Source organism: Cynocephalus volans, chromosome 8, assembly GCF_027409185.1.
Source record: "Cynocephalus volans isolate mCynVol1 chromosome 8, mCynVol1.pri, whole genome shotgun sequence".
In the NCBI taxonomy this organism is placed as follows: domain Eukaryota; kingdom Metazoa; phylum Chordata; class Mammalia; order Dermoptera; family Cynocephalidae; genus Cynocephalus; species Cynocephalus volans.
Window position 1 is genome coordinate 37,536,439 of NC_084467.1, and position 14,100 is coordinate 37,550,538.

At 36.4% G+C, this 14,100-nt stretch overlaps 1 protein-coding gene and 1 pseudogene across 4 annotated transcripts in view; one reads left to right on the forward strand and one right to left on the reverse strand.

The window, feature by feature from the left end:
• Positions 1 to 14,100, forward strand: part of MAST2 (microtubule associated serine/threonine kinase 2) — a 218,887-nt gene that overhangs the window by 58,567 nt on the left and 146,220 nt on the right. The gene's annotated exons all lie outside the window — the stretch shown is intronic.
• Positions 258 to 742, reverse strand: LOC134385104 (non-histone chromosomal protein HMG-17-like; annotated as a pseudogene).

Here is a 14,100-nt window from a genome sequence, read left to right on the forward strand (position 1 = left end):
GGATCCAAGAGGAAGTCTCTCAAAACTAGAAGGGAAAGGTATTTTTCCCACATCAATCCAGCTTTAGAGACATTCTATTAGTAACATATACCCCTTCCCTAAAAAACAGCAATGAAATGTTCTGTGTGCTAATAGCATACCTTTTAAAAAAAGTAAAAAGTAAAACAAAATCTTGAATTTTTACAAAACTTTTTAAAAAATAGTATTTCAAATTGTGCAGTCACCAGAAGTCTACAGTTACCAAAACTGCAAACACTTCACTTGGAATCTCTAGCACCTTCAGCTTTCTATGCCTGGTGTGTTTTGGCATTTCCATTTTCTGCAAGTTTATTCCCTTCCTTGCCAGTGTCAGCTTTTCCCTTTTTTCCTTCCGGTACCTTCTCGTCCTTCTTTTGCAGGGGCTATCTATCTATCTATCTATCTGTCTGTCTATCTATCTATCTATCTATCTATCTATCTATCTATCTATCTATCTATCTATCTATCTATCTATCTATTTATTTATTTTATTTTCTATCTATCTATCTATCTATTTATTTATTATTTTTTACATGCATACATGTTTTTATTTATCCTCCCAACAACCTAAAAAGTAGATACTATTTGCAGGGGCCTTTTTAGGCTTGGGCTCTGGCTTTGGGGGAGCAGGTTTAGTAGACAATCTTGCAGATCTTCTCTGTGATTCATCCTTTACCTTGACTTTATCTCCTTTAGCATCCCCTTCAATCTTTCTCTTGGGCATGGTGGCGACAGCGGTGGGATGTAGGTGCTGGACGCGGGCAGGGGTGCGGCAGTACATGGGCTTTTGTTGGTCCCCGGGGGTCGTTCTTGCCTCTTTTTCTTCACACTGCTCCTATGGTCAGCCTTTTAAATTTTAGCCATTCTAATAGGTGTGTAGTAGAACCTCATTGTGGTTTTAATTTTAATTTTTTAGTGACTAATGATGTCTAACATCTTCTCATGTACCTGTTTGCATTCAAATAACTTCTTTGGTGAAGTGCTTGCTCAGATCTTTTTACCTATCTATCTGTGGCCACAAAACAATCTTAATACTTTTAAAAAGACTAAGATCATAGATAATATGTTCTCTGAACAAAATAACAAAGAGATTTAGAAAATTCACAAATGTGTAGAAATTACACAACACTTTCCTAAATAAACAATGGGTAAAAAGAAAAATCACAGGGAAATTAGAGAGTACTTTGAGATAAAAATCAAAGCACAACACATCAAAATTTATAGGCTGCAGGGCTCATGCAGTGCTTACAGGAAAATTAATACTTGTGAACACCTATATTAGAAATAAGTAAAATTCCAAATCAGTAATGTAAGCTACCTTAAAAACATAGAGAAGGGCAAACTAAACCAAAAGCAAATATAAGTAGGAAACAACAAAGCTTACAGCAGAAATATATGAAATAGTGCGTTATAAAGCAGTAGAGAAAATGAACAAAACCAAAAGTTGATTCTTTAAAAAGATTAACGAAATTTGCAAACGTTTATCTAGACTGATCAAGAAAAAAGAGAGAGGACAGGAACTACTAAAATCAGAAATAAAGCAGGTGCATGGTAGAGCAGTTGCTTCTTCTATTAGGTAGGAGTGGGCTTTGAGGAGAGAGGAGAGAGACGTCCTCTTCTTTTTCTGGTCTGGACTGGTGAATCTCCTTGTGTCACTGCAGTTGAGTGTCTGGCAGGCCACCTGCACTGTGGCTATGACTACTTTTGTGCCATCGAGCCACTTTTGCAGCAGCTGTGGCTGTGGCGGTGACTGTGGTGAGCTTCCCGTGTGGAAGTGGTGTTTTTAGCATGCTCTTTGCCTGCTTCCTTGTGGAGGGGGTGCTGCCCTCAGCTCCAGCCTAGGACCCCAGGCATGCTGTGTTTCTTGCCTGCTTCCAGGTGGAGGGGGCTGCCCTTGGCTCTAGCCTAGGACCCTGGGTGTGCTCTGTTGCTTGCTGAAATGTCTTGCTCATGTTTTGAATTGTTTTTCTTATTGTTGAGTTTTGAGAGTTCTTTTTATATTCTGGATTCAAGCTCTTTTGACTTACAAATATTTTCTCCAAGTCTGTGGCTTTTTGTTCATTCTCTTAACAGTGTCTTTTGAGGAATAAAAGTTCCTAATTTTCAAGTCCAGTTTATTAATTTTTTCTTTTATGGATTGTGCTTTTGATGTCGTATTCAAAAAATCTTTGCCTAACGAAGATCACAAAGGTTTTCTCCTGTGGAGAAATTCCGTTGTTATAGAAGAAATTCTACTGTTACAGTTTTAGGTTTTATATTGAGGCCTATAGTCTATTATGTGTTAATTTTTAAATATGATGTGAGATAAGAATTTAGGTTTGTATTTTTTGCATGTGGATATCCTTGTTCCAACACTGTTTGTGAAAGGATTGTCCTTTTTCATGAAGTTGCCTTGCACCTTCGTGAAAAATCAATTGACCATATAATGTGTGGGCCTATTTCTGGATCTTTATTCTGTTACATTGATCTGTTTGTCTATCTTGATGCTGGCATCATACTATTTGATTATTGTAGCTCTCTAAGTCTGGAAGTCAGGTAGTGTTAAGTCCTCCAACTTTATTATTCTTTTTCAAAGTTGATTTGGTTATTCTAGGTCCTTTGCATCTTCATATGAATTTTAGAATCAGTTTGCCAATTTCTGGCCAGCGTGGGGCGGGGAATCCTGCTGGGATTTTGATTGGGATTGCATTGCATCTACAGATTAAGGGAAAACCAGCATCTTAACAATACTGAGTCCTGTAGCCCATGAATACAGTATATGTCTCCATTTATTTAAATTTTCTTTAATTTCTCTCGGTAATGTTTTTTAGTTTTTCATGTACAGCTGTGCATCTCATCAGATTTATCCCTAAGTACTTTGTATTTTTTGATGCTACTGTAAATGTTATTGCTTTAAAATCCTCAATTTCTGGTTGCTTGTTGCCAGTACATAACAACTGATTTCTTCATATTGATCATGTATGCCGCAACCTTACTAAACTCACTTATTAGTTCTAGTAATTTTTTTGTTGATTCTGTTAGGTTGTTTGATGTAGGTGATGCCATCTGTGACTAAAGATGTGGTTACTTTTTCATTTCCAATTTAGATGCAAATGCCATTACTTTCTTTTCCTTCTGTGACAAAAAAACACAAACTGAGTTTCCTCTGCTCTCACACCGCAATGAACACGGAAGACTTCTGTGACCAAATGTGTTGGGTGCCCCCCCGCCCTCACACACACACCAAACAAGCAACCAACTCTGCAGCGTACATCAGCTGGGTGTCCTCCAATTCAATTTTGACACTGTCTACCTGGAGATAGCATCAGCCCTCATCAGTCTCCAAGACTGTCTCCCACTTCCAATGCCAGTTGCAAGCCCTGGGTTATTTTGCCTGTATTTTTGACTAATTTTCTATAAGTTGGGGTTCCTGTGACCTCCTCCTTGGGCTTGATTAATTTGCTAGAGCAACTCACAAAATTCAGGGAAATACTTACATTTACCGTTTATTACAAAGGATAATAGAAAGGACACAGGTATAGAGAAGGGGACAGAGCTTCTATGCCCACCCTGGTAGTGCTACCCTCCAGCAACCTCCATGTGTTTAGCTATCCAGAAGCTCCCCATACCTTGTCCTCTTGGGGTGTTTATGGAGACTTCATTGGATAGGCATGATTGAGGCATGGACAACTGTAGCAATGTGACTGGACAGAAAGGGTATGGTCTAATACTAATATAGTGGTTGGGGAAACTCATCAAGGCCTGTTTGTTCTTCTTGGTCTCTCTGTGCACCATTCCTTCCTCCCGTATATAGGACAGGACCTCTTCTGAAATGAGTCTTATGACCTACAGACGGGGTAAGTCAGAAAATTTCTTTATGGCTAGCTCCAAGACAGAAAGGTGGAGGAAGATTAAAGTCCTACCTTGGGGAGAAAAAGGAGCAGGTGAAAGGAAGGCAGGACAAGGTCAGAGAATAGTCACTCAAGACATATTAAGCGATATAGGATTTATGAGCCAGGAACTGTGGATGAAAACTTACATACACACACAACCGCCATAATATCATATCTTGCTTTGTTGCAATAGCGAGAAGCTCTAGCACAGTGCTGAATAGAAGTGATGAGAGCAGGCCTTCTTGCCTGTTCCTTATCTCAGGGGGGAAACATTTAGTCTTTCATCATTAAATATGATGTTAACTATAGGTTTTTTGTAGATGCCCTTTATTAAGTTGAGGAAGTTCCTTTCTCCTCCTAGCTTGCCAAGCAAGAGTTTTCTCAGGAATAGACGAGGTATTTTGTCAAATGCTTTTTCCGTGTGTATTGAGATGATAAGGTTTTTCTTTCTCAGCCTGCTGATTTGGTGAATTATATTCATTTTTTCCCCATTGGTTAAGCCAGCCTTGTGTTCCTGGCATAAACCCCTTTTGGTCACAGATATTATCTTTTTAATGTATTGTTGGGTTTGATTTGCTAAAACTATTGCGTATGTGTTCATGAGGGATGTTGGTCTGCAGTTTTCTTGTTATGCCTTTTGTCTGGTTTTGGAGTCTGGATAATGCTGACCTTATGGAATGTGTTGGGAAGTTTTCCTTCCTCTTCAGTATTTGGGAAGAGTTGGTGTAGAATTGTGTAGAATTAAAAAAATTTTTTTTAATGCATGGTAAATGTATAATTCATTAGTGAAGCCATTTGGACCTGTAGTTTTCTTTGTGGAAAGGTTTTTAAACTACAATTTCAGTCTCTAATAGATTTGGGGATATTTGGACTTTCTGTTTTTCTTGAGGGGGTTTGGTAGTTTATCTCTTTTCAGGAATTTGTCCATTTCATCTAAATTTTGAAATATATTGGCATAAAATAGTTTATCTCTCATTCCATATATATATATTTTTGTTGTTGTTTGTTTGATTTGTTTTTGACCAGTAAGGGGATCGCAACCCTCTGCACGATGTGGTGCACCACGCTCAGCCAGTGAACGCACCGGCCATCCCTATATAGGATCCAAACCCATGGCCTCGGCGCTACCAGCGCCGCACTCTCCCGAGTGAGCCACGGGGCTGGCTCTGTTTGTTTTGTTTTTTTCCTCATCAGTTTGAACAGAGGTTTATCAATTTGCTTAAGATCTGGCTTTTGGTTTGCTTAATTTCTTTTACTATTTTATTTACTTACTTTTATGTATGTATGTCTACATTTTTTTGTTTCTTTGATTTCTGTTCTCTATTAATCCCTTTCCTCTGGTTACTCTGGATTTTATTTACTCTTTCTAGTTTCTCAAGGCAGAAGCTGAGGTTGGTTAATCGAGTCCTTTCTTTTCCAGTATAGGTGATTAGTGGTGTACATTTTTCTCTATGTACCACTGCTTTTGCTGCATTCCATGTGTTTTGACGTGTGTTTCCATTTTCATTCAGTTCAAAGTATTTTATTTTCCTTTTGATTTCTTTGAATCATGAGTTATTCATGTTATTTAGTTTTCAAATATTAGGAGGTTTTTCATATCTCTTTTATTAGTAATTTATAGTTTATTTCCATTGTGGCCAGTTGCATATATGACTTCAGTTTTTTAACATTTATTGATTCTTGTTTTATAGCCCTAAATATGGTCTGTCTTGGTCAATGTTTTATGTGCATTTGAAAAGAATGTGCATTTTGCTATTGTGTGAGTGTTCTGCACATGTCAGTTAGGTCAGGTTGGTTGATGGTGTGTTGTTCAAGATTTTTTTATTCTTACTGATTTTCTGTGTACTTGTTCTACCATTTGTTAAAAAGAGTTTTGGAATCTCAAGAGGAACTGGATGTACTCACTCTGTTATGTTTTCATTTTTCAAGTCATTGATTTTCTAGCTTTGATTTTGTACTAATTTAATCCTATTAGGCAGTATTTGCAGTGAAACTCATTTTGATTTTAAGTCATCTAGCCCTTTAAGACAAAGGAAGTATGTTAGTAGTTTAGTGACAGAATTTTTAGTTTCTATGAAAGTTTTGAATTATTTTTGTCAATGTTTGGATTGAAAGGACTCATCCTTTTGGACATGCTTACTAGAATGTATGTATGTCTTTAATAGGCTCTGAGTTTTATCCTTTAAAAAATAATGGGGAAAACAAAATCAAAAAGCAAATTGTAAAGGGATACAGAATCGATTATTTGCTTTTGAAAATTATTGGGAATTTTTTTCTGTCTTGATGGTATAAAATTCACATTCTAATGAAAGACGTAAAAATGCTATTAATTGATTTTCTATCCTGTGATTGCTTATAACTTTTCCCCACATTTCTCAAAATGGCAGTAATTTTTGTAGTTTTATCTCACTTCCTTTTCTTATTTGACCTTTCTCAATTTTCAGCCCCACTTGAAATGAATTACCTGAGCTGAGGGACTGTGATTGCTCCTGGCAAACAGAATTACAAGTAATGGACTGTTTCTCAAGGGGGGCACAAAGCTCCAAACAAAACAGGGGTCTCTCAGATGTATGGACATCTTGGGAATAAAGTAAATGCATTTATAGAGAGACAGTAAAATAAAAATGTAGGAATTCGGAATTCAAGCTTGTTTCCTTTTTTTTTTTTGGCACCGTGTTGGTATAGGGATCGAACGCTGGACCTTGGTGTTATAAGCACTGTGCTCTAACCAGCTGAGCTAACTGGCCAGCTTTGTTTCTTTCTTTATTTGGCTTTTTATTTTGAAATAATTACAGACTCACAGAAAGTTGCTAAAATATTACAGAGTCCTGTGAACCCTTCACCCAGCTTTCCCCAGTGGTGTCATCTTACATATACAGCTGTAGTACAATATCAAAACCAGGAAATTGACATTAGTATAGTTAACTAGACTTTATTTGGTTTTTACGTGCACTTCTGTGTGTGTGTGTGTATGCAGTTCTATACAATTTGATCCTGTGAATAGATTTGTGTAATGACGACCACCACAATCCACATGCAGAACTGTTCCTTCATTACAAGGGAACTCCTTTGTGATACCCCTTTATATTTGTACTCTAACTCTTTCCTTATCCCTTCGCAACCACTAATCTATTCTCCTCTGTGCAAATATTGTATAAATGGAACAATACAGTATACAATCTTTTGAAATCTACTTTTTGCACTAAGCATAATGCTTTTGAGATCCATCCAAATTGTTGCATGTATTAACAGTTCTTTCCTTTCCTTTTTTTTTGCTGTGTGGTAGTTCACTGTATGACTATACCACCATTTGTTTATCCACTGACATGTTGATAGATTTCAATTTTCTTTAAGATATTAAGTTTTAAAGGTTTGAAAAAAAAAGTTTTTAAAGTTCTGTATATATTCTAGATATACATTCTTTGTTGGGTATGTGGTTTGCAAATATCTTTTCCCAGTCTATTCTTTGATTTTCCATCCTTTTTAACAAGGTCTTTTGCAGAGCAAAAGTCTTTAATTTTGATGGAGTTCACTTTATCTTCTTTTGTGGATTGTGATCCTGGTGTCACATCTAAGAACTCTTTACCTATCCCTCCCTAGGTCCTGAAGATTTTCTCCTATTTTTTTAAAAATAAAAGTTTTGTAGTTTTGTGTTTTACATTTAAATTTACAATCTATTCTGAATTAATATTTGCATATGGTGTGAAGTATAGGTCAAGGTTTATTTATTTAGCCTATGGATGTCTAAGTGTTCTGGCACAATTTATTGAAAAGTTTATCCTTCCTGCATTGAATTATTATACTTTTGTATTATTTTGAATTATTATACTTTATTTATACTTTTGTCAAAAATCAATTGGACATATTTGTTATGGTTTATTTCTGGGTTCTCTTCTCTTCCACTGAGCTATAGGTCTGTCTCTACCAATACCACACTGTCTTGATTACTGTAAATATGTAGTAAGTCTTAACATCAGGTAGAGTGATTTTTTTATACTGTTTTCTTCTATTTCAAAATTGTTTTAGCTATTCTTGTTCTTTTTCCTTTTCATATAAATTTTAGAATAAGCTTGTTTATATCTATGAAAAGTGTTGCTGGGATTTTGATAGGAATTGCACTAAACCTATAGATAAGTGTAAAAGATAGGAAAAACTAAACTTTTTCCTGCTCTCATGCTTACCACTCACCACAACATAGAACACTTCTGATACCAGATTTGTGGGGGTTCTCCCCCCATCTTCCACACCAAGCAGTTCTCCAGCAGACTCCAGCTGGCATCTTACAAATTTAATTCAACTCTGGCACTATCTGCCTACCTGGAGGTAGCATCAGATTTCTTAGGTTAAGGCTCAGTCCCAGTATTTCATCTCATTGTATTTTCATGCTCCTTACCAGGAGCAATGATAGTCCCTCAGCTCTGGTAATTCATTTTAGGTGGGGCTGAAAATTAAAAGAAGTCAAATGGAAAAAAGAAGTGAGATGAAACTTTTTTTGCAATTATAAGTGGTATTATATTTAAAATTTTACTTTCTGCATGTTTGTTGCTGGTATATAGAAATACAGTTGATTTTTGTGTTTTGATGTTGTGTCCTGTGAACTCATTTATTAGTTTAGTAGTTTTTTGCATATTCTTTGAGAATAGGCTATTGTCATCTTCAGATAGGACAGTTTTATTTCATCCAATCTGTATGTTTTTCTAACCTTTTCTTACCTTATTGCTTTGGCTAGGATTTAGTTATTTTAAACACTGAATTTTTATTCTAGTAGTTGTGACTTCATGAGTTTAATCTGGGACTAGCAACGCTAGTATACTCACCAGTATACTCACCTCATCCTTATAGGTTCAGATCTTCAACTTCTCTTCAACTTCAGAAGTTTAGCTTGATCTTAAATATGACCCTATATGTGGGTACTTCAGAAAGTTTGTGGAAAGATTCATACTATCTTTTAATTCTATTTTTCCATGAACTTTTGGAAGTACTTTTGTATTTTGCCCCTGCTTAAGGCAGGAAAAACTCTCTGTATTCTGAGCATGTACTCAATGCAATGTAGTTATTATTTATTTGTCTCCATTTCAGGGCCTGTTACTCAGTAAACTTGTAATTAATGTTTGTTGAGCAAATATTTAAATGAATAAATGGAACCAGTAAATGGCTTCTTCTCATGTAAGAAGTCTTGGGAAAACCTTTTCTGAAAGGTATACTGTAACTCACATTAAACTGACAAATATGAGTCTGTTTGCAGTTGCACATGTGATTTTGACATCAAATGTTTTTGTTCATTTTCTTCTCTCCTTTACTTACGCATCTCCAGATTCCTGTTTTATTAACAAGATACTTCATTCTTTGAGCATTATATTTGATTTGCTTTGCTTTGCTTTGCTTCTGGATGTCGAACAAATACATTCTGTCTTTTGAAAAGATACCATTATCTAATTGGTTTGTTCTTATGTGTAAGCACCCGCAGGGTACTTGTCTATTGTGTATGCCAACTGGAAACACAGTGACAGCGATTTGAGCCTCTAACAGAAAGGAGTTTATTAGGTCATGCAAGCCAGGAGCAAGGTAGTCTCATGACCCAAACCAAGCTCCCCAAGTAGTTGGGGGTTACAGCTTTTAAGGTTCTAGCTAGAGGATCTCATACATATTTAACAAGGGTTGGATTTTTCTAAGTGTATTTAATTGGGGATGAGTGTGTACACATTGTGGCATCATGCATGTTACATGTGTCCCATGTTCTCTTGGGGGTAGAGATTTAAGGATTAAAATGAAGGGAGGTTGCTTTGTATCATCAGAACGTGAGGCTGTGGGCAGAGCTGGGGCTAGTTCACTAACTCCTCAGTCCAACCAAAACTGATTTGGAGTTTATGGTGGTTCTCTTGGTTGTTATTGTTAAGTTGCTTTCTTGCCCAAGTAGCATCGTTGAGGAAAGACGAGGAAAGAAGACTGATCAGGAAAAGAAAGGTGTGGCGTTAGCTCTCAATTTTAAGTTAGGAGAATTCTAAATTTTAGGTCAAACTAAAATAAATGAGCAGGTATATTGAGGAGGAGCAGAACAAAATCAGTCCTGGGACAATGTTTTATATATAAGTAGGGAGAAGTTAGCCTCTGGATCTGCTTCTTTGTGTGAGTATGCTTGAATACATGTGTCATGCTCAATGTGTTCTATTTAGTTAAAGTGGGCTGCACTGGGAAGGAGATGGGTGTCAAATGTACAGAGTAGATTAAGGTTATTTATTTGAAATAATACTTTAGCAAGGGAATAGGTACGTGTTTCAAGTATTCATTTTGCTTTTATCAATATGTTCAGTATCTTAAATATCAAATTTGCTTGAAAAGTCCCTCCCAAATCTCTGTTCTGGTTTATTTTTCTTCATTGCATTTATCATCTTCTGACATACTATATATCATATGCAGTCATTTTTTTGTTTCATGTTTGTCTACACACACTTGAATATAAGCCCCAGGAAGTCAGGGATTTTTATTTATTTTTTATTAACAGTTATATCTTCACAACCTAAAATAGCATCTGGTCCACAGAGGATACTTATTTTGTGGAGTCAGTGAATGAAAGGAGGATTAGTTTTAAAAGATAGTGATTTCCTATGAGGTTGGAGTGAGGAATGTTAACCATAAACCTGTGCAAATTGAAAATATGGTTCTTGCAGGATAACAGGAAAATCATTGTCTTTTTACCTTGAGAAGCATATTTGCTCTCTATGAAAAAGGCTTTTCTATTTGGAATACATTTTACTTGATTGATTGAGTCTCCTTTTAAGCAGCAAACTAAAAAGGATTCTTCGTTGTGAACCTGACATGGACTGTAGAGGTTCCAGGTTCTGTGCTTTGTGCTGGGTGTCCTGCCACCCTAGACTGTGATATGTCCTATGAAAAAGTCTCCTCTGAGGCTGATTCATGACTTAGGTTTTATAGCAAAAGTTAGTTTTTCATGATGCTTTACTTTTGCTTGTTTACCATGTAAAGATCCTTATAGCTTTTCATGTTGGGTTAGTTATAAGAAATTTTATTCACTTTCTGGTGAATGAAAGGATAATTTATGTTGAGAAAATGCATAGATGCAACCTATTCTGATAATTTATGTGTTTAATTTTATTTCTCTCTGCAGATGTTTTTCTACTTTTTATTTAGTCATTGCCAAATAGTCTTCCCAATACTATATTAATGTATAGTAGAGAAGGTGATGAAAATGTTGATTTATTCATTCTTTCTTGAACTGGAAACCCTGCTCTATCTGTTCTATTCAGTTAAAGCTGCATTTTTTGGCAGAAAACATGGGTCCAAGTTTCTGCTATGTGAGGGTACTTCAAAAAGTTCGTGGAAAATAGATTTTAAAAATAATACGAGTCTTTCCATGAACTTTTTGGAGTCCTCTCATACTATTTCTGAGGAGGTTATATCTCCTTCCTGGGTCCTAATATATCCAGTCATAAAATAAGGGATATCAGGTAAATTAGCACATCCATTCATAAATCAAATTTATTTGCAGGAAGAATCAATACATGATCTTTTAGAGTAATTTTTTGTTAGCAGCCCTTATTTCTGAAACCTTTCTTTCCCTGGCTGCTATATCTACTAACCCTGTAATTATTCCTCCTATTTCATGTTAGATTCTGTCATCAGGCATAAATCTTGCTACTCCTCCATGCTCCTGCCATCGTCTTTATCTTCAGCAACCATGTGGATTCTCCCAATATCCTGGCACAGTTGTTTGACCTCATCATTTCTAGTCCATTTAAGCTCTCTGCCTTGTCATACCTCTGAAATGTCCCCCTGCTGAAGTCATAACTACAGATAACCTCCTCACTACATCCTGATAGATTTTCAGCTTCCTCATTTAATTATTCTTAACGTATACCAGTTCTCAGATTTGTCAGCATCTCTGTTAGATCTTTCTAATTACTTCCTGTCCTTTAATCTTTACTTTCCTCCCTTTTAGCTTAGATTCCATTGTCCATTAACTCTAACTCTTTAGTCAGTGTCATAAATCTTTGGCCTCATTTTTTTTTCAATCCATCTGGTAAGTCTGTCTGGTAAAACTTTTGCCTTTTTGTTACTGTAGCCTACTGAAGAAAGTTGTACAATGGAGCAGATTGGTGGTCCTATAAAATTGTGATGAATAATGTCAGTCAGTCCTGAACACTGCTCATCAGTCCTTTTTCTTTAATGTATTTTCTTGTTCTATATATTATGTCTTGAATTTGCTCTTCTCAAATCTCCAATCTCCTTGTTCTCTGCTGATTTCCTACTTATTTCACAGATACTTTCTCACTTATACCTGCTTTTTCTTTTCTTTCTTCTGATACACTGGAAGAAGTGTTCCTCCTCCTGTCTCTGTTTATGCTCTGAATCCCATCTCTTCTTTTCAAGAATGACATTGTTTTTTTGAAGAAGCTTGGCTGTGAAGGGTAGGGGAGAGTTAAATGGAAGCTGGAAGAGTTGCTAGATTCACCACTCTATTTCCTCATCTCCTACTCATTCTGCAGTTGGCCTTCGGCTTCTCCCACTCATCTACCTTTGAAACTATTCTTATGAAGGGTACTAGTGACTTCTAAGTCAGTAAATTCAATGGGCGTTCTTCAGTGATGGGCCTCTGGGCAGCATTCATTACTGTTCACCACTCCCTGACCGTTATTTCTTGGCTTCTTTAACAGCATTTGCAGTCCTGATTTTCTCCTATCTCTCTGGTTACTCTTCTTGAGTCTCACAATTTAATCAATATTTACAAATATCATTTTAATATTAAACAAAAGTTTATTTATTTATTTATCTATTTTTTTGGCAACTGACCACTATAGGGATCTGAACCCTTGACCTTGGTGTTACCAACACTGCTCTAACCAAGTGAGCTAACTGGCTACCCCAAAGGTTTATTATCTTAGAGAGAAGAATGCAAAATTTGTATGAATTTTAAAAACAAAACGTGAGGGCCGAGCCCGTGGCGCACTTGGGAGAGTGCGGCGCTGGTAGCCCAGCGACGCTCCCGCCGTGGGTTTGGATCCTATATAGGAATGGCCGGTGCACTCACTGGCTGAGTGGCGGTCACGAAAAAGACAAAAAAAAAAAAAAAAAAAAAAAAAAAAAAAACGTGAGGCTTTAAAGAAACCAGGTTGTGGCAGGAAATGTTGAACAGGGTGCCACACTACTCTGTCAGAGATAATGAAAAAAGATTAAGAAGCATTGATATATTGTTTAAATGATTCCTTTCAAGAACTTTATAAGGTAGAGAGTTGTATTCCTGTTTAACCACAAAGGATTTGACGTAGGGAAGAAGGATAGGATGTGTTCAGGAAACAGTGCATTGTTCTTTCTGATTGGAAGGCTAAGTTACAGTAAGGTAGTAGTGGAGATAAAACTATTGTTTTTGTTATGAGGCACCTTGAATGCTGAGGGCAGAAGTTTGTTGCTTATTTTTTTACATAGTGAGGACTGTTTGAAGATTTTTTAATTGTTTTTTTTTTCTTTTTTTGTTTGAAGATTTTTAAACTGTGCACAAGACTTTAGGAAAGGGAGCCTGTTTTAGTCAAGGGTTAATAATCCCACAACATTAGTTTCAGTGACCAGATGGCACGTCCATTGGAAAATTTTTTGTTGATTTCCCAGTCTAATGAATTGAGCCCTCTTGGACACTCCCGTAGCACTTTGTCATTACCTCTGATGTAGAACTTCTCATCTCACATTGTATCATAATTACTTGTTTATATTTGGCTTTCTCATTGGATTTGACCTCTTCTAGAATAGAATTAGTAGTTTATGGGAAATGTTGATCTTGGTCATCTTTCTCAATCTCCATCTCAGTGGTTGGTGTAATAAATGTTTTCTGAATTAGTAAGTGAATAGAGTTTGAATTTTGAATCTCTGGTCTGAATAGCTTATCAGAATGCACCATTTTAATATTTCTACTGATTCCAGGGTTGAATGAATTAGAAACTATTCCTGCTTCCTCTCTACTGATGTATATGTTTTAGTTAGTTAATAAAACCTATTTTGATAGAGAGGTTCTGTGGCTTTATAAAGCCTGTGACTTTGCAGACACTCATATAGTGTATAGCATACCCTATGCAAATCAGCTGTCTGTTCAGGTCTTGTGTTTGTTTTCCCCATAGACATAATCCAGCTGTTAGTTGTTTAAAGGAGCAGATGGAGGAAGGAGTCCATGGAGATGTGGGTTTATTAGCTCTCACAATGAAAG